Here is a 27,366-nt window from a genome sequence, read left to right as displayed (position 1 = left end):
GACTCGGGTGCAACGGCCCCTTTGCTTTCGTGTCCATCTTCTCGTTGCTATAGCTACGCCCTCTAATGCCTCCCACCATCTTCGAATACTTCTTCACTGTTTTGGTTTTGTTTGAAATCCATAAGGAGAATGTCGATCATTCTTTTCAACCCTATCCTTCCTTTTTCACGATGCTCCCTGATACGCAGTCGGATTTATTGCTGCCAATATTTGGCCGCGAAAATTAACGAACGTTTTTGATGCGGCTGAAACTATGTATGAATAATGCGAACAGTTGTAATATCTTGGAAGAGTGAAACCGTTTAAATCTCGAAGAGTTTCTTCGTGGGACAGACACCGGCTAAAAGCATCCATTTTGCGAGTCGGATGTTGGTCGAGCTTGTAATTGTGATGGAAAAGAAGAAAAAACGAGTTATAATAGTCATGAAGCCATCAAGTGACTGTCGGCAGTAGCTAACACAGAGTGTCCGGTTTTGTGAGAACAACCTTGGTCATTAAATAAAACCCCTTTTGGTGGTTGGCTGGTTATCTTCAATGGCGTTTTAAAAGGGGCATTTAGGCCCATTTTGGCTACCCACACAGCCCCTGACACCCTTCCCCTTTCTTCGCCGTTATGGTGGCTCTCTTCACGCCCCCACCATATTCGACACGCGTCCTACCATGCTATAAGCTTAAAGGCCCCTGACTTTTACGATTCTGTTCAAGTGGTCATAAAACCGAAGTTTATTGCCGTCATGATTTTCAAGCAAACGGGCTGCCACCTGTCGGAGTCCCACAAAAGCGAAAACTGCATCGAGTCACTTCATCAAGGGCTCCATCAATCCGGGTATTTAATGATTGATCCGACCAATCGTAATTCTCGTTCGAGAAGACGATCCGTGCGCAGAGGAAGCATTGTTACCTTACACTTATTCGATCGGTAATTTATTTTCTCTTGTCATGCATTGTTATACGAAGTACTTATTGTGTCGGTACAAGTGAGCAATATCGGCGTTCCCCTAGTGAAGCTAGCTGCGATACTTGCAAAACATCAAGAATATATTTTCGTCGCAACCGGAAACTTCGAACGCCGTTGAATGTAACAATGTGAAATGTAACAGTGTAAAGTTTGTACGAGAATTGAAATTTTGAAACTTCTCTGAATCACGCAAGAAGCTATATTCATTTACGAAAAAAAGTTAATGCAGGTAAAATGCACGTAGTACATTACGTAAGTGGTAAATGAGTTGCAACGATTATTGCAAACAAAGAGCAGTCTCGTTATAAATGGTAGTAAAAAGTGATAAACGAGGCGAGTCTAAGCGCAACGCGAACGCGCGCAAGTTTTGAATAATGAGCCGTAAACGGTATCATTTCGTGAAACGGGAACATACGAATCGTTTTTTCAAGACACGCGCGAAGTAGGCGGGTTGTGTCCTAAACATTCATAATGGCGAAAGTGAACGAGCAAATAGTCCGGTCCGGCCCCTGAGAGCAGCTTATGATGGGCATTACTCGGCTCGTTATGGAATAATTTACGAGGTGCGAACCGCGGGGGCGATAATCCAGCGACATTTACATCCCAATAAACATTCCCGATACTGGTGCGGCGCGCGCCACGGCGCTTACCCGCTTCCCTCACGGAGGAGCTCACTTTTACGGCGTTTTAATTGTACGACCGTAGTCTAATTGGTTCGTAAAACGCCCAAGTATCTCGTAAAAGACGTTTATGATAACATTCGTGTCGCTCGTACTCGCAATCGCGTCATCATCGAACCATTGGACAGGCTCGAACATCGGACCGGTTCAACCTGAATCGGAACTTACGGAGACGGGACGCGTCTCGTGCTTACGAAATGTTTGCGTTTTCCCTCTCTTTCTGTCTTCGTCCGTCGCTTGTCGATCAAATGATCGCGCGTAAGAGTCAATTCGCAAGACCGCTTTCACCAATAACGATAATCGCAAGGTGCCTCGTTGATGTTGGTCGTTTGAACGTCTGAATGGATCTGGCAACGTTAGTTCGCGAGGAAACTCAGAGGTGGCGGTGCACGTATCCCCACGGGCGGATAGACCGCGGAGAGGGAAGGAGCGGCGAGGAAGAGGAAAGGAAGCGTTGCGTGACGCGCGTGGCGTGCAGCTTTCGCTCTACCGTACGGCGGTCGACCGTGTCTGTATCCGCGGTTGCTCGCGCGTTTCCACTGGTGGGGGAAACGCGGGGCGGCGCCTAACCAGTCATGGGCGTCGTTCCAACTTGGAACTACTTTCACATGGCGTAGGAATTTTCGTGCTGTGGCGGCACGGTACTCGTGACGAATTCAATTCTGATTGGTCCTTAAGCATAACCTCCTCCCTTGGCACCCTGTTTTCTTCCCCCTTCCGTTCAGTACCCACGACGCGGGCTCGTACTTCTCGTCTCTCTCTTAGCTGCCGCAATTTCGCGTCTTTCTTTATCTCTTTTTCTTTCCAGTTTATTCTTTACCCTGTTTCTCTCTTCGTCCTCCCCGTCTTCTTTACCGCGTCTCGGAATCTTACCCTCGCGATCGCTTTTCGGCTACTCGTCCGTCGGTCAATTTCGAGTTTTCTTTTTTTTTTCATTTCGTGTTCCTCGTTCTCTCGGTCTCGCGCGTGTACGTCTTACCTACGCGAACGCGTGAAATCGGTCGTGGCAGGTTAAGCACAGAAATCCGAATTTAATCTCGCGGCACATCGTCGAGTTGGCCGAGCGGTCGACAGGGGGCTTCGCGAAATCTAATCGAGAGAAAGAAAAAGAGAGACCGGTCGAGAAGAGCGGAAGAGACGAGACGAGACGAGCCGCATCGTCGAGAGGTGGAGCGAGATGGAACGAGAGGGTGAGTGAGCAAACGTGGAGGGGCCGTTATATGCGGGGGAGGGGGACGAACAGCGATGACGGAGCAAGCGAGAGAAGTTGGTTATCGCATTGGAGAGGGGGCTGACGCGCGAAAGACAAGGAGGAAAGCAATGGCGCGTTCCTTGTCGCCACGTAGTACACAGTGGAAGAGTGTGCGCGCACGAGCGAGATGGAGCGGTCAGAAGGAAGAGAGGGAATGATAGTGGAAAAGAGAACGAGGCGAAACCTCGGTGAGAGAGAGGGAAATCGGTGGTGGAAGCAAGAGAGGCCGATGGCGAAGGAGAGAGACGAAAGGAGACGAACGAGCGAGCAAGAGACAGAGGACGGTACAGAGTGGCGGTACACGGGGCGCGAGAAAAGCGGTAGTGTGCCGTGGACCACCGCACTGGCATACCGTGGTTCGTTACGATCCCCTTCGTACGTCGCTTCGTACTGAACCTCACAGTCGTCAGCGAAGTCACATTTCGACTAGTGCTAGTGCAGTGCGGACAGAGTCAGCGATTCCTTTGGTCCTTTTAAAAGATCGACCGACCGACTTACCGACACACCGGGCCTGACCGATCAGAAATCGTACACGCATTATCGAAACATAAAGGGAAAATAAGGAGGAGGTGTTCGCGAGGGAGATCGTCGCGTGCCGGCCGACCGAACCGTCGACGGGCGCGCACGCGGTAGAAAGACCCACAGAGGCAGTTTTATAGCCCGTCTTATTACCCCGGTTTATTGCGTCGTAACGGTTTAACGATCATCGCCTGTTTCCACCACCTAGACCGCCGGTTTACGCTCGTGCCGGTAGCGGTAACCATAACAAGTCCATAAAAGCCCCCGCCTCTGCCATGAGTCCCATTCTGAATTACGCTCCTACGGCCTACTGACATTGACGCTTTGGGATAAACCGCCTCTACCTACCGATGACTTTTATGACCTCTTGAAACGGTTTAATGCCCGTTTGCTCGTCCCTTGTCGACGCTGTCACCTGTCGCCGAGCCGCGTCAAACGGCGTATCGGTTCCAGACGCGAAACGTTTGCCTCTCGCCTTTTGGCGCGAATTTGCCGAACGTAGAACCAGAACGGGACGATAATCGTCGTCGTCGGTGGTGGGACGATCGGGTTGGTGAACGAACCTGAACCACGGTGAAACGATTCAGTCGGAGCATGGACTAGTATCGGTTGTGTGACTAGCCACGCGCGTGTGTGCTCTCGACGATTCACCAACGACGAACAGTCGACGAGCAGCTAGCTGCAAGACTCGCCACACCACCGTCTTTGTTTCTCGAGTGTCGGTGTTTCAGTGCAAGTGATTCAAAATACCCGGAATAATGAACTCGTATTTTGAGCAGACTGCGGGTGGCTTCTACGGAAGTCACCACCACCAGACAGGAGCCGCTAGCCAGCACCACGATCCGGCCACGGCATACAGAAATTTTCCGCTCGGCCTGGGCATGTCTCCTTACGCGTCCACGCAACATCATCATCACACCTCGTCGTCGTTGGGAATTCATCCGGGCGGAGGCACAAACACGAGGCCACCGCAAGACTCACCGTACGACGCGAGCGTCGCGACGGCCTGCAAGCTCTACTCGACGACACCCGAGGCGACCGGGCACACCACATCCTCGTACTCGACCACAGCGACCAAGGACTGTAAGCAACAAGATCAGGCCGCTGCCCATCAGAATGGGTACGCTGCCGTGATGGCAGCCGCGGCCGTCAAGGACGTTTGGCAGTCAGCGACCTCGGGGGCGAACAGCCAGAATAGTTCGGTCGTACGTCCTTCCGCGTGTACCCCAGAAGGTACGAGGGTTGGTAGCTACGGTGGTCTCGTAGGCGGCGACCCGGCATCGAGTCCTGGTAACAACAGTTCCTCGAGGTCCCTCACGTCGTCCTGGAACACCTGCAGTTTGAACTCGTCCGCGAGCCAACCGGTTGCCACGCAACTACATCAGCAACCTACCGGCAGCCATACCTTCTACCCCTGGATGGCTATAGCAGGTGAGTTTACATTCATAAGATCGCTTCCTCTGTCTCTCTCTCCCTCGCGTACAGCGATTATCATAACAGCCGTGATGAAATATAGAAGCGACGATGCTTAGGGGAGAGAGAGAGCAGTCCGGTAGTAAGGCCACGTGGTCGGGAAAGGCGTGGTAGATCGAGTTAACCCGGCTCCTCTCGCTACGCCGGGGCTAAATCGTTCGACGTTGCGTTTCACGGTCAACGTACGGATCACGTCGACCGCTGCTGCTTGAAAACACATTTTTTTTCTCCTCGCTCTCCTCTTCGCGCACCACTCTCTTCCCGTTCTATTTACACGGTAGATTCTTTCTGCGCCCCGTTGATCGCGCTAGCCACGATCCAAACAAATCATTTCTCCCTTAGTTCCGCTCTGAAAAATGGAAGACAACAGGCTCTGTATACAGAATCGTCGAATGTAAGTTGACGTTGTGTTATGTCGAAACTGGTTGTAATTTTTTGTCGAGTCTATTTGTGCGTCGATTGAAATACGACGTATCCGTCACGAAGCGTAGCCGAGATAACGGATTTATAGTCGGCCGGCGGAGTAAAAATATTCCGTTGCCTTCTGCGCGAATGAATGCACCGCGTGCCGGGGGTTGGTAATAACTAACCTGGCCGTGTGAAAGCGACGCGCAAAGTGACACCTCGAGTTATCGTTAATACGCGTGCAACCGTGTCCGTGTGCACCTCTTTCGAGCGCGATGCTTTCTCCAGTCGTCGTTGTTAAAAAAAGCCCCGCCTCTGTTTCACAATCGAGAAATCGTCCTGCTAAAATTAATTTCGTTCGCGTTTCGCACCGATCTCTAGCTTTTAATTCTCGTCGTTGACCCTTGTACGTGATCCGTAGTGTCGAGGCGAGCTAAATAAATATCTTGCGAGCTAAAATCTGGAAACTACCAGTTATTCGTCGGGCTAAAAAAGGAGGAAAAATTGTCCGTTAATACCTAATGTTTATACCTAAACATTCTTTGCTTCGATGGAGTAGAAACGTATACGGGACATTTGATTGTTAAAAGCGTCGGGTCGTGGAAAACCGGGTCATGCAGTCGCGATAATGTTACGTCTGGTGGATAGGTAGAATGGAGTCAAGTGCGTGTAAAATCGTTGGGCACGTCGAGTATAATGGGGAAGCCCTCGTCCAATTGGGGTTCAAGTGCCTTCCTCGTCGTACTCACCCCTCCGGAACCCCGAATTCCGGTAGTCAGCTGTTTCTAGCGATGTCTTTGTTGCTCGTGGCGAGAGGTTGCCTGGCAGTCTCTCGCTTTATCGTACGCGGATATATAATCACCCGAGGCCTCCCGAATTCTGTCTCGCTTAGAGGTCGCCGCCTCTTCTCTCTACCAAATTCTAGGTCTTTCGGACTCCTTCGCTTCGTCTTCCTTCTTTTTTCTCTCCTTCTCTGCCTTATCCCTTTCCTTCGAGCACCTCTTCTTTAGCCTCCTTGTCGCGCCCTTCGGTCCGGTTTAAGGTCCACATATATTTTTTCTTACCGCTCGACCACGCGAGCTCTTCTCCCTCTATCTCCCTGTGTGCATACAAAAGGTGTAGGGATTATTTTACGAGCTTTCGTGACGCGGACGCGTGCTTATACAAGAAACAGGATTTTATTGAACGTACCTCGTTGTTTACGTCCCCTATAAAGTATCATCTTCGACAGAGTTTTTAATACGCGCGGAGAGAGACGATGGTCCATGTTCCATCTAACGATTCGACCAGAGGAGAGAAGGAAAGACCTTTCCGCTTCGTTTTGCTCGTACGTTCTCGAATCGTCCGTGCGTCTTTCGATAACGGCCAGGAGATTTATTGCCGTCGAATCGTCCTACGTTTCTCCGGTGCCTCGCTCGGCGGGAAAAGCGGCGCTTTGCGTTTTCCTTCGCTAAGATTTAATCGTTCGCTTATGAGGTACGAATCGAGCCGACGATTCGTTGGAATGCAAGCGAACGTAGGAGGAATCGTAGGAATGGGAAGAGGCAATTGATCGGCTCGCACTAGCACGGAACAGGTTCTTCTATGTACCTACTCGCGGATCGAAAGTCGTTGACTCACTTCGCGCTAGCCGGCAAGTGCTCTTCGGCGTGTTGGCCGGTACAAGCGAGATACACGCGTAGGAAAATTTATCGATACAGGATCGTGGATTATTTCGTCGTAGATTAAAGTCTTCTGTGAGCAAATATAGAGCCATCAACGTCTACCGACGTTCGTTTGCCACGGTGATAAATAATTTCGCTTTATCGTCGCACACCTACTCAACCGATTCGTCGGGACAGTATTATTACCCTCCATGATGTGTGTCGCGTGCTGTGTAAAAACCCCTAGCCGGAAGGATGATAAACAACGCGTTTGTCGTGCGCAAATGGGGATAGGAAGTGAAGTTTCACCCTTTTGGTTTCAAAGTTTTCATCGATTCAACGTTAACTGTTTGTGTTTTGGGTTAAGCTGGGTTAGTTATGTTACCTTCGTACCTGGCCGAATCACATTCTTTTACTCAACTCTTTATATACAGGTGTTATTAGTTAATTTTAATAATCATTCTATTCAAATTCAGTGTAATAGTGTTGGTTTGCGACATGTCTAATATTGTTATACTCTTAACAATCTACAATCTTAAAGATGTTTCTTCGTATCCGTGTGATGACATAATTATTTTGCATTAAAAGTGTTAATTTTACTTCAATGTTACTGCTCCACGATGAGGTTCAACTTTGAGCCCAGCTTAGTTCCATCTGAAACAGTTTCATTTTTCATGTCATCTCATGTAAGTATCACCCGCTTCTAAGTTTGCTAAGTCTTTATAAAAATAGTCATAGCACCCATAGATAGAGAACCACTGCCTTAAACGAAGTTTAAATTTTGAACTCCATTCTGAATATCAGAGAGTAAAAAGTAAAGCCGTCGGGAATAACGATTGTTACGCAACCATATCTTGGTCTGCGTGGGACAATTTTGTCCTTTCTGACGTTGCCTCCTCCCCCGTTTCGGTACTTTTAAAAGACATCAAAAAATACTGTCGCACGACTTATCGGGCTTCTAACGGCACGCGTGTGAACTATCGTAGCTAAGTGTGCAATAAGTGATTGCAGAAGCGATCTATGCAGGGCAGATCGCACAAATCAGACAGCGATCGACACGTTATCATTAACTCGAACTTATTGTAGGGATCGGTGTGTTACACGATCTCGGGACGCACGTAAGCGATCGTGAATACAGGCGTACGCCGAAGATACTTGATTGCACCGGAATGCATCTGTATCATTGCCGCGATAAACATCAGAAGGATAGACAGGCTTGATATTCATTGTGATTTATTGCGATCACGATGCGTCGATATTGCCACCGTTTTCAGATGTAAATATCTTTCATATTAATGTCACCGTAATGAAGCAATGTAACGTTTATCGGTTGTGAAACGAATCGTCGCAAATGTAAACACGGCATTTTAATTCAACAATTATCTGGCGAGATCAAGCGTCTTTATCGAGAAACGCGTTCCTGCAGTTGGCAATTTTCAGAGACGCATCGTCCAGAGTCACAAAAGGCTTTTTCTGTCTGTCGTGCCGTATCACTTTTCTCCGAGGGTTGTTTTCAAACGCGAGCAAAATTTATGGCCTCTCATTGAAGGGTCTGCCGCGTCTATGGGGTAATTAGAGGGCGTGAAGACGGAGACCCGAATACTATCTGTACACCCCGTGGTTCATTTATTCTCTGTAAAACTGCCTCGTTTCCCGACGGTTTCCCTTGGAATGCTAATTCTTGTATCGCGCTATAATGCTCTGGGAAGATCGATATTCAATTACAAGGAAAGTTACGTTTCCGGAAACGTCTCGTTAATATTCTCGAGTAACTATTTACCCATTCAAAATTAGAGTCTTAAAATATCTTAATGTATTTGATTGTGTCTCCTAAATTCACACGATTCTGTTACTGGAATTAATAGCTCAACTTAATCAGACTTTGGATTTTTATTCGTTTATGGCTGCGGTTCTCATGTAATGGTGCATATATTACTATAATTTATGCAGTGTACAATGTAACAATCATAGGTGTCGATTTTCGTTGATGGTACTGGAATTCTTCATGTTTGAGAATTGTTGGTGTGTAGCTTATCAGAAACGATATAAATTATTTCATATGCATAGTGCAATGCATTATTTACCAAAGCCTTGAAATTGAAGAATTCCAAAGTTTCAAAGCTTCAAAAGCTTAAAATTCTAATATCTAAGTATTCCCAAGTTTCGATGTTCTGTTCAAAAGGAAAGGCTGGTTCAATAAAAAAATATCAATTTATTGCTTGTCAGATTTTATATTTGAGTAGACCGCCAAAAATCTTTGGGAATCATTGTCTCGTCAAAAGGATGTAGGAGAGTTGGGCATTAATTAATTCGCTGTGTAATTGATATAATTTTTTCAATTTATTCGTACTCGTATCGCGTGGTTACGCCAATCGTTCTAAACTCGGTTGAGTGTACGAAAAGGATAGAGGCAACAAACCTTGAACTCTGCGTGGTGGTAGTGTCGAATCGTCGAGAGGAGGTTCCCGCGTAAAAGCCACGTGGTCTCTCCCGCCACATTCTGTCGAGTTGGAAACGAGTATGGTGCTACTCGACGATACGACGGTTTGCCAGTAGGTGTTACGTACCTCGGGGAGCAAGCTCGTTCAATATAAACCAGCTAGGAACAACGCTGTAACCGTAACGTTGACGTTTACGACGACGAAATCGTGGCTCGGCTCGTTTAACCCCACCTCCTTATGTGCTTCCACGCTTGCCGCTATCGTCGCTGTGAGCCTCGTCGGTAATACAGAGCGCGTATCTTTCGTGTGTATCGACCCAAGATCGTTCCGCGTCTTCGTGTGCGGTTCAACCAGGGGGAAATGTTTAGCTGCAACAGAAACACGTGCAAGTTCATTGTACAAATCATTTATGGCAGTGCCGACCGTTTTTACAGATTCATTTCACGCGAGCTTCTAATTACCTCGACAAACTATACACGGGTTCTTCGTAAACTGCTCCCTCCCTTCCATTTTTCGTTCTTGTTCGTTAATTTGAGTCTGGAAAGAAATAATTAATGATCAGTCCTAGGCTGGAATTACAGTGAGCCATTAAATTATCATGATCGGCCGAAACAAATCACATGGTCTTCATGATACGACTTGTGCTAGTAAATTATACCTCTGTTTATTATTTTTAACATGTAGATAGGTAGCTTGGTTATATTCTGCTATATCGTTAACGCTGTTTTATTTTTAGTGCACAACAAACGTTTGTGGCAAACTGCCATTTTATGAATGTTTGTTTGCGACAGGTTTGATGTTGATGACCTATAAAAATTGTAACTTTGTTATTAAAAACACTTCTTACTTGATAAAAATTTTTGTTTAACCCCCAAGTACAATAATATCGCAATATAATATGTAACATGTATTTTATGTAGATTTTTGATGTACAACAGCCTCATACGAAACTCTCGAATAAAATATACCGTTCAATTTTCAGTAAAAACATAAATTTAACATTAAGAAAGTAAAATTTCATAATGTTCCTAAAAGATAAATGTGTGATTCCCGCTCAGACTTCGATCAACTAACTTTCCTATATTCATAACAATCAGATCACTCACTGTACACGTTTTTTGAAGTATACCTGAATGGCTGACGAACATGGCCGAGGGAACTTTCCATCTTGATATCTGATCGGTGTTTCCGGCTGCGCTGTTCTCGCGTACACTCGGCAGCGATGTTGTTGAACCGTTTAGGGCGTTAATTTACTATCGGAAAATTGAAAAGATCGGATCGTGAAGCCGCGTTTCGAATATAGGCGTGCGTGTTGTACACCCGTGACCGAGTGGTTCAACCTCTTCTACCAATAAAGGTGTACGGACGAGCAAAACGCGTGTATCACGTGTGCGTGTATGCGTGTGTCGGAGGTACAGGTGTGTGTATGTGAGTTTGGGCGCGAACACCAGTGCATCGCGACCTAAAGAGGCAAGCCAAGTAGGTGCGTTGCACGGAGACTCCACAGACCCTTTTCCATGTGTTGCTCCGTTGGCCCGGATGGAGGATGACGTACGAGCCTCTCTGTATGACTTACTACGCCCTTTTCCCTTCTCCACGCCCGCCGCTTCTGCGTACTGTTCGCTCGAAAAACATTCGGGTCCCTGGAAATTACGTGGCCCTTCGCATTCGACCGGGACTGCTTCGCACCTCCGGATCATCGAATTCCTTAAATACATTTCAACACGGTATCGTCTGCCATCTTCGACTTCATCAATTTCGAATAGCTCCCTTCGGGTTAACACCTTCTCTGTCGTTTAAAGTTTCGCATAGTTTGTATGAGCGAAACTGGGTTAAAAGTTTCTGTCATGACTATACATTTTTATGTTCGGTAGTTTTGACTGGACAGATTTGTAAATATACGATGGAATAATTTATTATAACAAGGGACTTAGGAACACTGGTTGAGTTAGCACAATATAATTGATTCAAAAGTACTCAGAAAAATTACATACATTTTCGAAGCAGGAAAATTTATTTCTAACTTGTAATGAACATTTCAAAATTATTTAAGTTTAATTAATAAAGTCGAGATTGTTTTCACAGACTTCACATAAAATTATAGAATGTGAAAGCTTGCGAATATAGAGAAAGGAGATACATATTTTTCGAGCTGCATATCTAGCAAACGCGATTTGTTTGGAAAAAGTGTTTAAATGGCGGAACGCTGTAATCCAATCCGCAGGATATAAATCTCCGGGTGTTATGGTGAATGTAACAGAATTTCGTACTCGAAGTTGCTTCGTTGTTTCGGTTTCGGTGTGGCGTGTGTGTCTGTACCTCGTCACAAAGTAACGTCACACAACCTCGTTGTTAAACGCTGTTGGTAGTATTTGTACTCTTTGAATAATGTAGCATACTTAGTGTCTCAATATTTCTACACGCTTTGAATGTTAACACATGGTTGACAAATCATGGGTACACTTGTTTTTGTACGCAATCAAGCTGACTAATTAAGAATCCAATAGTTACATTATCAGTATAGTATAGTTTATGTTGAATTAAAATGACATTGGCTGATCTTGATCTTCTGTGTTTCAAGTTAATGACTCATAATTATTGTAGAATTGATATTTGATTTCAATCAGTTATATAAAAATTGTCTTATTTTTATACCATGGCACGTGGTATAATATTATAGAATATCGTTCTCTTTAGATTAAGAAAGAAGGTAGATGTGTAATATGAATTAGAAATTATAATTTGACGCCAATATTTATTTACCGTTCACTTCAATTTTTAATCCCAAGGAACTTTTTCTAGAATTAGTTCTTTCGTAGTTTCATAGCGTATCGAATTTTCTTATCGAGTCCCAGATCTAAAGCAATAAAAGAATTGCGTTTAAAAAAGAACAAGGCATAATTCCCAATTGATTTCGTCAGCAAAAGAAGCAAATAATTTTTATGAAATCTTTGCGAAACACAGTTGAAAACAGAGAGAGATTGAAACAGATAACGAGGTCACACTAAATGGTGCACAGTGAGAAAAAATACCGTAGAACCGTGTCATTAAAAATAATTGTAAACATCGATCAAAATGTATTTCAGGTTACTCGCAATTTGCATAATTCCCTCGCGAAACCGAGAGTCTCGATCACTTTTTATATTTCGGTGCGTTATAACGCGAAAACCGCAGAGGGTACTAATCACCGGGTGCCCGGGATATTCACTGCATGAAAGCGTAATTTCTGATCGACGGAATCACTTATATCCTGTCGCGCGTTTTTCTTTTTCATCAGACAACTCGCAAGCACGCTTAAAATGTTATTTCACGCGATCGGTCGAACCGGATCGGTCGGCGGGCTCGAAAGCGCGTTTTACTCGCATTAAAAAAAAAGAAAAGGCGGATTCGTTTGATACGATCTAACACTGGTTACTGCCTCAACATTATTTCGATCACTTACCGTGACACATAAAAATGCTGCCACGTATTATCGCGTTTATCTGGGAAGTGCGTGTTTTTCCGTTTCATAGTCGCCATTAGGGCTAACAGAAGGGAGTCGAAGTGCATTAATACCTTGATTATCTCCGACCACTGCTTACTCGAATTATCTCAAAAAGCGTTCTTCTAAGTGCACCGTCAGCGTATGCCAATTAGCACGCTTTGTGAAAACATCTTTCTGCGTTTGCCTATTTCAGATAAGCCTACTATCGGCAAACGTTCCACTTGTTACTCCTTCGAGAAATTACCGAGGATTCTAATCCTGACGGTATTCAAATGAAAACCAACGAAGCAGTTTAGTTATCGGCATGAACACTAAAATAATTCAGTATTTCTACTTGTCAACAAATATAAAATGAAGTCAATGACCATAATCTATGACCAGAAACCTATATTTAGTCGACGTATTCAGGAGATTACATAGAAAACATCTTGATAACTGTCTTCTATAATAAAATGTATACGTACAACTCTCAAGAGAGAGTTACACCGAACGATTTATCAAATATTGTTGAACTAAGGAGATACCGAACATAAGCTGCAATAAGAAATTGCGACTACAGAGAATAAAAAACATTTCCGTTTTCTTCATGAATGATGATCTGCTGTTTCATGTTTGACAAGACTAATACTATTTGATGCAAGTTGCAGAACATGTCAAAGAATTAATGCACAGAGCACTCGATAGTATATTGATTATTAGCAGACGTGATCCGAGGAGGTGATTGGTTGGGGATCAGTTATCAAAGACAAGTGTGTAAAAGTATTTCCAGCGAGACGGAAACTGGACATGCGCGATTAACGGCTACAAGATGTTGCACACCGATATCCCGTGCGAGTACACGTGTAGCCGGGACCATACGTAAGGAAATAATCCGCGGACGACGAACCGCGTGTACCTGTGCGAAACGTCTTCGTCCAGAGAACGAAGGCGACACGGTGCCGGTAAACAATAGCGATGGTTTATTCGCGTCTACGAGAGCTGTTGGGGTAAAGAGAGAAAAAGAAGCGGAGGAACGTGAGCTGCGCGTAACGCGCGCGCAAGAAAGGCACACATGCGATGATCGCGAGCGCAACACGTTCACCCGTTACCTACTAGGGTTCTCAATTTGATGGACGAGCTGTTCGCATGTACGTCCGACTGGCTATAGTTTGGTTTTACACACCGACAACACTCCACCACGCTACCTCCCTGTTTTGCAAATTTCATGCGGGACGACGAGGAGTTATCGCCCTTGCTGCGTGGATTAATCCCTTTCCTATGAAACCTGGTCGTTTAACGGCTGTTTATCAATTACATGTTTCTGAGATCACTGCCGAAAAAATCGTGTCGCTAATTCATATTGATCGCGTTCCCACGGTAACGTGACGTTTCACGGGGAAAAAGAAAATAAAATTGTAACCTTAACACTTCATTGTCATGCGAACAAAATGGAAAGAAATGAAGCTCTGATTTTGGCGCGCAAACAATTAAAACCATACTAATTTGAAGGGAATTGAAATCAGTTTTGGTAGGAATTGAGTTAAGCTTGTGCTAACTCTACCACGACAGGATTCTAAGTGCAACTGATTTTGGCGCGAAAGGCATCGAGATTCTGTTGATTATGATGCTAAGGAATTCAAGGTTCTCCTGATTATGGCGGGAAAGAAATCAAGATCGTATCAATTTTGAGGCGAAAGAAATGAGAAGGAATGCATGATAGTGATCAGAAAAATGAGAATACTTTATCGACGGTGCTATAAATAAGAACGTTAAATACAGTCGAACCTCGGTAACTCGAAGCTCGAGGGAAGAGCTAAAACTTTCGAATTATAGAGATTTCAACTTATCGCGAGTTTTCAATCGAAGAAGAATTGCGAACAAAAATTTGCTACACAGATGCTTTGTTCAATGATTAATAATTTTTTAAATATAACTATCCAAGGAAAGAAGATACTGATGGTCAATTTTTAACATTTTTTTAAAAATTACTTCGACTTATGATCTGACTATACTGAAATCGAGTGCAGCAGTAAGTCAGACAGGTGGCAAATTCGAGTTGAAGTAATACGGGTTGCAGTAGAATCGAAGGAACAAAATTTGTGTTGTAGAGATTACACTTATCGATGTCAGATCGTGAAAGGAAAGTCATTTGGAGAAAATTTCAAGGTTGTCGGTGACAGGAAAAAGGGCGCGCGTTTGATTGGTTGAGCTTTTTGCTCGTCTATATACATGCTAGACTGCCGCTTCTCGCTGCTCCAGGCTAAGAGATAATGCATACTTTGGATCGGCCGCGCTTCGTAGGCACGAAGAACGTGTTTAGGTGCTCGACGATCGGAACGGCTACACCGGCAGACAAAGGATACGTATAGCCGTGCCCGTAAGGAACGATGGGGATACAAGGCAAAATAATTGAATCGAAAAGTGTTCCTGCTCACGTTTTTGCGGAATACTTTGCCTGTGGTTGCTTGTTTCGAGATGAAGACGTAGCTCGTATATCTCGAGCTCGTACACTCGATGAGAGGAGGATGCCTTGAAATAAAATTACTACGCAACAATGAGCTGGTTGCTCGATACTTTCGCACGATAAAACGCTTGAACCTCTTTTTACTTTTACTCCTTTAGCGTTAAACGCTTTTGATTAATGGCTCACGCTTGTGGCGTAAGATTATCTTTCGTATAATTGATCGGCTTTTCTTTTCCTTCCGAAATCGGTAATTTCTATTCGAGGATCAATTGCCGGTTAATTGATTGGCAGTCGCAGGGATCAGAATTCTTTAGAAAATCGAACGCTTCGGTAGCTCTCGACGCCGTTATGTAGATTTTTATTAGAAAAAGATCGGTTATCTGATCCGAGCGCAAAAAGTCACTCGTTAGCCGGCGGCTTAATAAACATTTATCAGGTTTTTCTTTTAAAACGAACAGTTAGCATCGATCGTGAAAGCACCTTCTTCTTTCCATCGATCTTCCATTCGCAGCGTTACTTACGGATTCCTTGCGATACCTCGATGTACGTGGAACTCGTTGAAATCGATGATCGGCCGTGCATCGCTACCGTATCGCATCGTTTCCATCAACGGCTCCGGTATACCCAAGAATAAAGAATATATTCCATCGGTTACTTTCAGCGGTTGGTTAATCCTCTGCCGATCGTTGATTTCTTGCCGCACTCCGACGCCATTTGCACGTGGCACGTTTTCAATTAATACGCGACCCGATGTAATTGGGAGGCATTGATAGGGCGAATAGACACGGCCGATCATAAGTCACGCACGATAGAGTAGTTTTTGCACTGGCGAGCCTGCCTACGGCGGTTCTACTCCCGTCTGGCTGTATCGCCGGCCATTATAAACACAGCACCTGCCACCCTGGCTGCGCGCGATCTGACCACCACGCTTTTGTGTATCGCGGCTGCCTTTCGTTACCTTCTTCCATTCTGCTCAGGTACGGCCGATTCCGCGCGGGCACGAGCGTAAGAAAGTTATGAATATCGAGCAGCGGCTAATTACTAGTGTCACAGTTACCACCCTTTATCGCGTACGCGTTAACGCGTCGCCTGTGAACGAAAAAGGAGAGAACAGTGGACCATTATACTCTTTTCGATTTTACTTTTTATTCTACAGCTATAGCTAGTTAACCGTTGTTTATCGCTTCCTTTAGTTTACTTATGAAATGAACGCGTGAGAGCTTTACTTCGTAATTGAAGACTCTTTTGTTTAGATACTTATGGGGCATAGAAATTGCACATTTCATTTTAATAATGATATATAGAATTGCATAAGAATATTTGCCTTTGTGAATTTTTATTTTTTATGTTCTTGTCATTTTTTGAAGTACTGTAGGCTTCAATCTTTTAGATTGTGTCGTTTGTGAGCAAGTTCTGATTAAATTGGCGGGAAATGTATATTTAATAGCTTTTAGTATTTTATTTCCTATTTTATATTTTAATAAATTCTATGCATCAAATTTTGAAATTTTATTCCATGGATTACGTATTAGCAATTTATTTATGAAATTGCCGAGAAACGTATATTTTATCCTATCGCCTGTATTTTATATTTTAAAAAGGCTGAGGATAGAGTTACAGTGCAGTTTCCCTATATGGCTAACCTTTTATATGGCCCGTTGAGCGAGTTCCCCTTCACACGTACTACCATGCACACTAATGGCGCTCCCCCACCATTATAGCGCATGGAGTCCATGGAGACTGCAGCGAAATTTCAAACGCCTATACGACCAACGCGATTGCGAATCTCACGGTGTACATTAAAGCTTTCAATTTAATGATGTTCGCACTTATCGATTGCCTCATTTACAAATTTCTTAATTCACAAATTTAGAAGTAAAATATTTCTGTAGCTTAAAATACTTGTTAAAATATTCTAGATAGATTCAGACTAACATTGTCATATGTCAGACTAATATTATTAATATAATTCTATCGATATTGTTCAAATAAGAAATATTAACGAAAGTTACCAAACAAAAAGTCTTGGAAATCTAATTTCACTCTGGCTATTAAGAGTAATATTCCGGCAGAAGAAAAAAGGGTTGCAGTGCATCTTCTATCATGGTTTTTTGCCAATTTTCCATAGGTAGATACGCGTGCGCCTGCGAGGGCACAGATCGTTCGTTATTTGTCGAGCGCGTAAGTCAGACAGCGCCGCGTCTGTTCGCGCGGGAACTAAATCGAAACGTTCGCGTACCCATTTATTTTGTAGCTATTGACCGGCAACGCGGGTGGGAAAGGACGACGGACATAATTTATCCCAGCTGAAACCTTTTGACCTTTTCAAATAATTGCTCGATCGTCGCTGCACGCCGGAACGAAAATTTCTTAATTTTACCGCCTCTTTCCCGTCATACCGTCTGATGATGAACGATTCTATTCAGCATTTTTAAGCGGTCGCTCGCATAAATGCTTCTTCTCAGGTCGCCCGTATTCTTCGCGTACTCGCGAACGCGTGTACAACCGTTATTACCCTTAGGCTATGCTAATCGTGCCGGTCCGGCATTAATAATAAAAACGATTTCACCATTCGTTCATCTATTTCTAACAGATATACGAGGTGTTAACAGAAGAGGTTTAAGACCTCACGTGTAAGCGATATTCATCACTGTATAAATGAAATTAACGCACGTAGAAATAATCAAGCCTTCTGAACATGTCTTTTTAATATCGCGCGTAATTATTGCGATAGCTGACGTGCCCGATAAAGACAGGGTCATGTAGAGCCAAGTAAGTATACGTCAAAGTATATTTAATCTCTTCAAGAACACTGACATGCCTAATCAAGTAATTATAATACAAAGAAAAAATGATTTCGAATACGATAAGTACTTACCGAGTAATTTAATTGAAACATTGATCTTGAAATAATTATTCGCACAAAGAGTGAATGCATAATGTATGATACTTGATTAACGCGATCATCTTATATAATATTTTATCATAATAAGTATTGTATAACAGAAATTGTGTTCTCGCATCGCGATCAAGTTGCATAGAATTTTCCTGACATTTAACTTGCTAAGCATTTTTTTGTTGATCAATAATTGCTAACCAATTATGTTCAGAATTATATACCAAGATTTTTGCTTCTGATAAGATCTATCAATGTGTAGGGGCTTATTTTACGCTGCGAGTTACGTGCATTTACATTCTTTTAAGTTCAGCAAGACTTTCTATAGTTTCTAGAAGAAAAAGTTTTAATTAATAAATTAGATAGCTGGACCGATGAAGACGATAAAAATAATGATGGTTTTTAAATTGCTCGTAATTTTGTCTTATAACACATTTAGTCTGGGACATGACTGGAAAGTACCCTGACTGGAAAAATATGTTAGGAATTGAAGTACATAAAATTTGGTCGTACAAGATGTAAACTAAAGAAAATAAGAAGTTGAACTTCTAGTAGAGTGTCAAGATATCATCTCACATATAATAAATAATATTTTAGGGATGCTCTACATGAAAAGAGCAATAAATATTTTCTTATTAATAGCTTTCATAAGGTTCCTTCTGGAGATAACCAGTGAACAAGTTTGACATATTATAAAGATTGAAAGTTGAATTAATGTAAAACCACACAGGTGGAGTATTATCCGAGAACATGAAAATAAGCAAAATAACCGAAATTACGAATAAGTGGCTCGTAAAATGATTACGGGAGTAAGGAAGGAGTTAAAATCCGCAGACATAGTGGGTCGGCCAAGAAGTTATCCTTGCAGGAGTATACGTAGGAAAAAAATGAATCACGTCAGACGGTGAAATCGCTCGATCAGCCAGTTGAAGTTTAATTAATTTTCTCGAAGCGCCACTGAATTCCAGATGCATGAATCACGGCCATCGGCTTTACGCTTCGACTCAATGAATACTTTACACGGTGCACGGCGCCGTAACGCGGTGGGGCTCGCTGGAGAGGGAGGGGCGGGCTATTGCTAATCTTGGAGTTCTTTTTCTGCTACTAAAAACGTACGACAATCATTCGTCCGTGGCGAAATTACGCATTCGTCACGTGCGCGAGACACTGCGCGTTTGTTTTATCGGTATGCGTACAAACACGGTGCGTGCACCGACAATCGTAGAAAGAAAGAGAAAGAGCTGACAACGTTATCCAGCGATTAAGAGTCTCGCTTAAGAACCATATAACTCAGTGACATTACGCGGGTAACCGTTCAACGAATATCAGCGTAATACATCGCTGGTGCTAGCCAGTCGTGTAGGTTCGCGTGTTTGTCCCCTGTACGCGCACGAGCGCGCGCATTCGTACGTATACGTGTGTGCGTGTGCACGAGATCGCGACGCGTGGAAAAGTTATGACGTATTACCGTCGCGACATATTTATTAAACGCCAGGCCACGATATTAGGCCGGCGTGAACGGACATTATGAGCTTAGGTACGGACAAGCGTTTGTTGTGCACCATTAGCTCGAGAAATTTACGGCTACCGTACGGCTGTCGCTTTCTTGGCATTCTATGATTTTTCTCTTCCACCCTCCTCTCCTTTCCCTCCTTTTTTGCTCCTGGCTTCTTTGCGTGTCGTACATCTAGTTTCATTCGCGAGACCTTGAACATTTTCTAACGAGCTGCTGCTTTCTTTAGCTCGATGCTCCTAATATTTTGAAACATTAGAGAATTACGCTCCAGACTAATAAATCTCTTTTCTGATTTATGCGTACCACTTAGGACATTCTAATTTTACCTGCAACCTAACAGTCTATTGTTGTATGCTCCCGGTATATTGTCACTTTCGTATCAATTTTTCATAAACCAACACACAGAGATTCTTCGACACTTAACATATTAAAGGAGAAAGTATTTTGAGTATACTCTCAAATCGCTACTTAACCGAATTATCGAATTGATTTCTCACAGATCAGTGGAAGTGACTTGCAGATATTTCACCATCGTCCAATACAGCGAGAATCAATCGTGATTATTTCGTTACATAAATAACAGAATAAGCAGGAGAAGTAATTGAACACGTTTAACAGGTTAAAGCATTCCACAACTTTCTGCTTCAGAAGGCTATAATTTGACAGCGAATTTTTCAACTTTCTTCTTCCTCCGAATAAAATTCAAAGATCTTAATTTTTAAATTCTGATAAATGTCCCGATTACGTGAAATGGTTAATTAAGCCAAAGAAGAAACTGTGGTTCTATAGGAACGTGTGTTTTTAGCGCCTTACAAAGGCAGTCGACATTTTCCGCGATATAGCCATTTAACGAGAAGAAGGGATGTATAATATATTTTTTGTTGGAGAAGAAAGCCGCATAAGGGCCTCTAAAAATGACTTCGAGGGCCGCTTGGACGGCCCAAGCCTCGGGCTACGCTCCAATTAACCCATATATAGATATCCCCTCTATCGAAGCTGGGTAAAAGGAAATCGAGTTAATTCGTTTGATCGATCTTTTCTGCTTCTTTGCAGAACCATTACCGACCCATGCGATTTCCTTGCGCGTTTCTTTTAATCGGCTCATTGATAAGCAAAGTAGCAGATCAGTGTTTCCAAATTTGGGAATCGGTGCACGGATTATTCATGAAAAACCATGACCAAACCATTAGAGAAGCGGCCATTAACGTGCGTAGAATTTTAAAGATGGCAATATAACAGGATCTACTGTACTATTAGCATATCACTTATTTTGATCACAGATATAATCTGTGAAATTCCGACGTTACAAAGAAAAATTTGATTATATAGGAACATATATTATTAGCGTAATCGATCGTTAAAAGGAAGTAAATTGCATAAAAGTCAAAGTAGTTGTTTTTTTTTCAAAAGATTCCATACATATCTATTTTTATTCGTTAGTTACATCGAGTGGGTGTAGTTTGGTGTTGAATAATTTTATTCACGATTTTCGATCAGCAATCTGCCATTTTGATGGAAATTGACGAAGACAGATAATATCTAAGGCTCTCTTTGCAAAGCGAGACCTGTAAGTTGATTAGACGCGAAGCGAGCTCTCGAACGAGCACGGTCATCCTTTTTTCCCCTAGCCGGAGCAGGTTTTCTCTAGGAATGCACGCAGCCGATTTGATTTATGGCAGCGGTTAAAAGTAGTCTTGCATCTAACCGCATATTATATATTACACCCGGCGCGAGCCTTATACTAGAACAGTCGGCGAGACGTATTTACTTTAAACGGAAATCGAAACGTCGAGGTAGAAACCTCGTTTCCGAAGATGATCGCGTTTCGATACTTTCGAAACGATTATCCATTGTTTTCAACTTCCAACTTAGTCAACATCTTGGTAGTTTAAATAACTCTCTAAGTCATTAGTAACTTTCTGCTCTCGAAGTCTCGATGTTTTGATGGGACTAAAAACTGCCCCGAATTTACCTCAAATTCGTCTCGAATTTCGAAGTATGACCGATCGTAAATTTTCCATGCAGATCGTTAGTCGATCGAGGTTAAACTTTTATTACGTCATCCGACTATTTGCCCAAAGAAGAATCAGAGGAGAAAAAGCGGCCCGGTCAAAAAGGTACGGTAGAAAATAGACGCCAAAGTTCCGGGGTAGCGTCGTAATTTGCCTGGACCCGCAATAAAACTGGCAAATGGTCGCGTAGTCACGTTCGTCCTCCACGGTGTTCGTTCCGTAGGAAAAAGAACGGTTCCACGATGAAGTCAGGCTAAGCCCTCGCTAAGGTTATCCTGATACGCTTCTACTCTGTTAGAAAATCCAATAAACAGGACTGTCGGACCGGACCGTTAGTTTTTTTACGGGACAAAAGTCATAAAACGAGACGCCCCGGCTACGACAATGAATATAACTGTTACTTTTACCTTCTGTCAGGCCCGCCACCGAAAGCGGACCGACCTCTTCCGGGTTTTACCTTCCTCGCGTTGACCAGTCGAGCTCGATCCGTCGTCGACATCTCGTCGCACCACTCTTTGCTCCAACGTGCCGTTGCTCTGTAAATTCTCTTTATCTTCGATTTAGATCAATCTCTATTATAGTGACAAGTTTGGTGCATTCGTTTAGGGTTGTAGATAGTGCGGAAGGGTGACTTCTTCGGGAAGAGGGTGAAGACTCGTTATCTGATCTCTTCCGGAATAGGGTCAACTTCATTGATTATTTTGTTTATGTTTTCTAAATTGTTCTTGGTTCTTGTGATTATTTCGGTGGATTTGTGAGGGGATGATTGTGATGAAGGGAACACCTGTTGGTAAATGTTCAAACTTTAGGGAAATGATTTGTTCGGATTATTGTTGTATTAATACTGGATGAACAAGTTGAAGAATATTCCTCTTCAAGAAAATGGGAGAAGATAGACATTTTCTTGTGATTGCATTCCGACTGTGATCTTTCTACGAAGTAGAAGAAATAGTTATTGATGCGGAGAAGGATGTTTGAAAAACGTTGACGTTACCAAGAAGCAAGATGAAGTCATTGTCCTGTAGATGCGTTTATCCCTCGCTCATTTGCGAAGATAGTAAAAAATCTGGCGTACATCATTAGGGTGATCTTGTCGAAGAAGGAACAAAAAGAGGCCTTGTGTCACGCGAACAAGAAGATCAAGATGGAGTCATTTACAATTGCACCGTTCCGCTTATTCTTGAAACACCGGTAATTAGGACCATTCTACTGAAGAAGACTGGAAGTAGATTGACGGTCATTTTGTTCAAGAACGAAGAAAAAAACGCGATCACGGTGAATCCATCTGAATCTCTAGTTTCCCACCAGAGAAAATTCCTAGGCATGTATCTAATGATTGACGGTGCAGAAAAAAAGTGTGGACCAAAGCAAAGAAATTCGGTCCACACTTAGCGTGTACACAGAAAATTCTTGGACAATATCAACGCAAACGCATTCACGCTCCGCCCACGAGGATTTACGACGGCGTGCGCGCGATATCCTCGCCGCGCGCGAGTGCAGTCGCGGGAGAAGCGTGTGGCGTTCGTCACATGCGCGAAACAGAGAACGAACGAACGTTGCAGAGGAAGAGAAACAAACGGGTTTCGCGAACGAGATCCGAATCAGGCCGGCCGGAACTACAGCCAAACTAGCGATAATCCGTATCCTGTTCATCAGCTTTGTTCGTTCACGAGTAGTACACCCTCGAAGCGGTGGTTGCCCGATCGCGAATGTTACGTAACACCGGGACTGGGTGGTCTCTGTTATTTAGGAACCACCTCTCCAGGCTCTGCACGTGCTTCGTCATTCGTACTCACCTTTCTGACGCGTATGAGGTGTTTCCGAATCTAACGATGCGCCGATGCCGTGTTTTATGAATTTAAGTTGGATGCGAAAGTTGTAAGTGGATATCTTGGACATGGCACAGGTCTTCTCTTTTCTTTTAGTTCTCGACGGATGGTTCTTATTGAAATTCATTTATATATCGTTTAGATGCACCTGATACGGTGCTACAGATGTTAAAGACATCTTTAGGAGCACCTTATGAGGCACTTTGACCAACAAGATTTGTAGTTTAACAAGTAGATGCTCTAGACAGACAGTCAGGTCCTCTAGGTTATCATAATGGTTTTATCTTTTTGTTTGTTTCTTAGTTACTCTTCTTCAGGAATATCTTGACTGAGACACTTCGACTAACATAATGATTTGCATTTGAATAAATGAAATCACTTCCACCGAAATATCTGAAGATTCTTCCTTAGTTAGAAGTTTGCACATGCACTAAATATGTCAATCAAAACACGAAATGCATCTTCAGGTACATCTTGATCTACCTTGTAAACACTTCATACAGTTACTTAAACGTTTCTTCCTCCACTATCTGTAAACAAGTATTTTCTCCACCTATCAACCATGCAGGGTAACTCGTCTAAACCAGTCCGCACGAAGCAAACCTTTCCCGCCAAAGCTCCATGACATTCTCTCTCTCAACAAGTTGCCAATTATTGATTAATCTTGCATCCGAAGCTCGCGTGCAATTTCAGTAATTGCGTTTCAACCTTCCAGGTTTCCTCGTTACACGATTATGCGAGTCGGGGCTGAAATTTCGCCGAGCAGACAGTCGAACGTTTCCCGTCGGACAGCCGCCATCGAACGCGTGCTGCATTCAATCACTATGCTCCTTCTTTTACTGCCTTTGACATTTCGTGATCGTTGCTACGATCGATTTCCATTTGGTATTCTCGTTCTACATTTCGCTAGCCAATTTCGATGCTTGATCTCACCCTTTCTTAAATTATACGTATCGCGGAAACCCTGCAAATACTTGCTTTGGGCGTTTTTTATCTCTTTGAATACCTTATTAACTCTTTCAAGCCTTACGAGGTACGTACACAAGAAAAAATTAGAAATAATTGATTAATTGTGAACGCTTATTTTTATATGAAGTATAAAAGATTGGTGTATGTCATCTATTCAGAAGTTTACTTCAGAGTCAATTAATTTCAACGTTATAATGGTCTTGTAGACAATTTTGATATAAAGGATGCTAAAATTGAGCTCAAACTTCTTTAACACTAAACGTTTGTACATTGAAAAAATAATAATTAAAATAATAATTTGAGGTTACTAAGTGGAAACGAAGAATGTTATAAATTTGCATTCAAATTGTTGTTACATGTTGTCCAGCAGCTAATATATTGCAGTAATTGATAGGTATTAAACAAAATTCTAGGTTGTATTTATAACATATTAATTTCATAGAATACGGAGTGGAAAATTGAAACTAATAAATATTAGCGCATCGTGTTACTCATCGCCGACTTCAGCGTTTATGTTGAACTAATGCTGAGCAAATTTATGTAACAATCAATTATCTTATCAGGCTTTCAAACGTTACAAAGGAAATTTGCATGTTGTTAGTAAAATGATAAAATAATAGTTGATGGTGCTGATAAAATCGCTTTTGAAGGAAATGACTGTAAGCAACTATCTGTTTAAAAACGGGGTTAACTTTTATAAGTGTAATATTTCATAGCCGCTCATTTTAAGAAATCTAACAAGTACTTATTTATTCCTTATAAATGTTATTTGTTATACTTAGCGGATATTACCGAGGGAATTATGTTCGCGAACATCGTTTAACGTACTCCACAATTAACTTCTATGTTACAATTACCGTCCGGCAAAGTGAAAACGTAAAAAGTTTCAAGTTAAAATGAAAAATGTGAGCATTAATTATTTGGATACGAAGAGCGCGTCTAATGTGCACGAAATTCATGTAATCGCGGCGATATAACGAAAGTGTATTTTTTGTAGGAAGAATGGAGTACGGTTAACCACAGGTTAAAGGAGAAAAAGTATTGTTTCTGCAGGAGGTCTGGGTGCAGTATAAAAGGGACGTTCATTACAGTAGCGAGGAGAACTGTAATATAATAATCTAAAGGGTTAAATACGTTCGCGCAAGTTGAATGTATACGCGTAGGAACGCTCTCGTATGATTATAGATTGACGGCACATTTCAAGGTGGGCAACGGGGTAGTCTCGCCTGGAAATTGCTATTCAGATTGTCGATTGCTCATTACTTTACTCGCCGTAACAGAAATTACACCTTTCGTCGGCTCTTCTCCCACGTTCTTCGTTCGATGCGCTCGATTTCGTCGCTCTCGATTGTGCTTCCCCGTCAGTTCACACGTTTTGTACAGCGTCTATTATCGAACAGAACGCACACGAGATTCCGCGGTAAGTTATCCTTTTCGAGCATACGACAAATCGACGTACTTGACGAATATCATCGTTATTGTGATAACGAGTGCTCGGATCGACTGGTTGGAGCGTAATTTGTTCCTCCTCCGGGCAAATCGTAACTCGGTCCAAGCCACTCGTTTCCATTCGGCCAACAACAGACCCAGCAATTTGTCCATGGAACTTGAAATTTGCATGAAACGAAAGTACTGGTTTCGTTTCGATAACGCGGGAGTGGTAGGCGCATCTCGGAGGTTCTTTAACAACGGTCTCAGAGAAGTTCTAGGCGGTTCCAGCCTTGAAATTTGCTTCTAATCGATTTTTCTGCTGTACGATGTCCTTCTGCGATCCGAATTACCATATTCGACTTGCAAACAATTTTTGAAACCTCCGCAATTACTTCGGACCTCGGTTTTGTCAATCGGTTCACGTTGTCGCTTATTGGCAGGTTCTCGCATTTAAAAAATGCCCACTCACTCGGTAGAACTGTGGTTGTATAATTGGTATACGATATCCGAATAAAATGACAACGCGGAAGCTAGAGCAGTCACAAACACCTGACTATCGGTGTTAACGTCAATGCTTTTTTGCGCGCTTATCGCGTCCCTTGCCCTCGGCTTTTCACGATTCTCAGCTGTTACCGTATCTTGTATCCACGGTTTTTCCTGGATCCGTTGCCAGAGTACGATGGTATCTGGAGGAGACTCGAGGCAGCTTTGGTGTGCTTGTAAAAATTTCCCTGCGCAACGGAAGAGGGGCGCAGGGCGAGAGACGGCTCGGAGTGGCGAGAAAGAGAGGAACATAAAAGGCGGCAAAATGTAAACCAGTTATATCGTGTGCACCCTTTGGTTAAACTGAAACCAAGTGGTTTTATAGCGCCGATCCGTCTTGCCGTGCTATAACGAGTTCGTGACTCGACATAATACGATAACCCCCTAAATGTGTTGAACTTGTACAGAATCGCGGGTGCACGATGCTAGTTGAGCGAGAAAGAGGAAGATGGAGGGAGAAAGGTGGCCGAGAAACAGGGTAATAAAGAGTGCGTGGCGGAAGACGGGACAAACTGCCGACAGTGGCTCTTCTTCATCCTAGAAGGAGAAATAGCGAGCGTAAATCGTGAACGCGTGTAAGAATCATTACTTTAATCCAGCTGCGAGCGAACGAACGTCTTCTCCGACCTTCCCTTGCAAAAAACTGGAAGGCCACGGTGATTTAACGCTGCTCGAAAACATTGAGAAGTATAATTTGTCGTTTAGATGGAATACAAGACTACCCTGTGTGTCTATGAGTTCTCCGACTCTTTCGTGAGTTTCGGATTGTTCACAGCTCGCTGGACGGCGAAAGGGAGAACTGGATTAGGCGTTTCGACGCTTTCTGTATTTGGTGAAAGCTTATCTTTTGTTTAGACCAAATGCATGTCGGC

At 43.2% G+C, this 27,366-nt stretch overlaps 1 protein-coding gene and 1 long non-coding RNA gene across 7 annotated transcripts in view; one reads left to right on the top strand and one right to left on the bottom strand.

Moving 5' to 3' along the window:
- The first annotated feature begins 1,972 nt into the window (after positions 1-1,972).
- Antp (homeotic protein antennapedia) overlaps positions 1,973-27,366 on the top strand; it is a 382,224-nt gene continuing 356,830 nt past the window's right edge. Inside the window, exon 1 of one of the 3 annotated variants that reach the window (XR_013038423.1) lies at positions 1,973-4,840. The gene's annotated coding sequence lies outside the window, so the exon portion shown is untranslated. The remainder of the gene's footprint in view (positions 4,841-27,366) is intronic. The other 2 variants (XR_013038422.1, XR_013038424.1) reach the window with 2 other exon arrangements.
- Positions 7,039-27,366, bottom strand: part of LOC105664356 (uncharacterized) — a 70,181-nt gene continuing 49,853 nt past the window's right edge. The window contains exons 1-6 of one of the 4 annotated variants that reach the window (XR_013038457.1): positions 10,501-13,287; positions 10,030-10,178; positions 9,833-9,908; positions 9,603-9,739; positions 9,350-9,541; positions 7,040-7,584 (exon numbers count right to left, since the gene is read on the bottom strand). This is a non-coding gene — a long non-coding RNA (uncharacterized LOC105664356). Of the gene's footprint in view, positions 7,585-9,349; positions 9,740-9,832; positions 9,909-10,029; positions 10,179-10,500; positions 13,288-15,819; positions 16,200-27,366 lie in introns of those variants that run through there. The other 3 variants (XR_013038465.1, XR_013038462.1, XR_013038463.1) reach the window with 3 other exon arrangements.

This window comes from Megachile rotundata, chromosome 1, assembly GCF_050947335.1.
Source record: "Megachile rotundata isolate GNS110a chromosome 1, iyMegRotu1, whole genome shotgun sequence".
NCBI lineage: Eukaryota > Metazoa > Arthropoda > Insecta > Hymenoptera > Megachilidae > Megachile > Megachile rotundata.
Note: the sequence above shows the minus strand (reverse complement) of the source record. Positions and strands in the feature narration are given on the sequence as shown.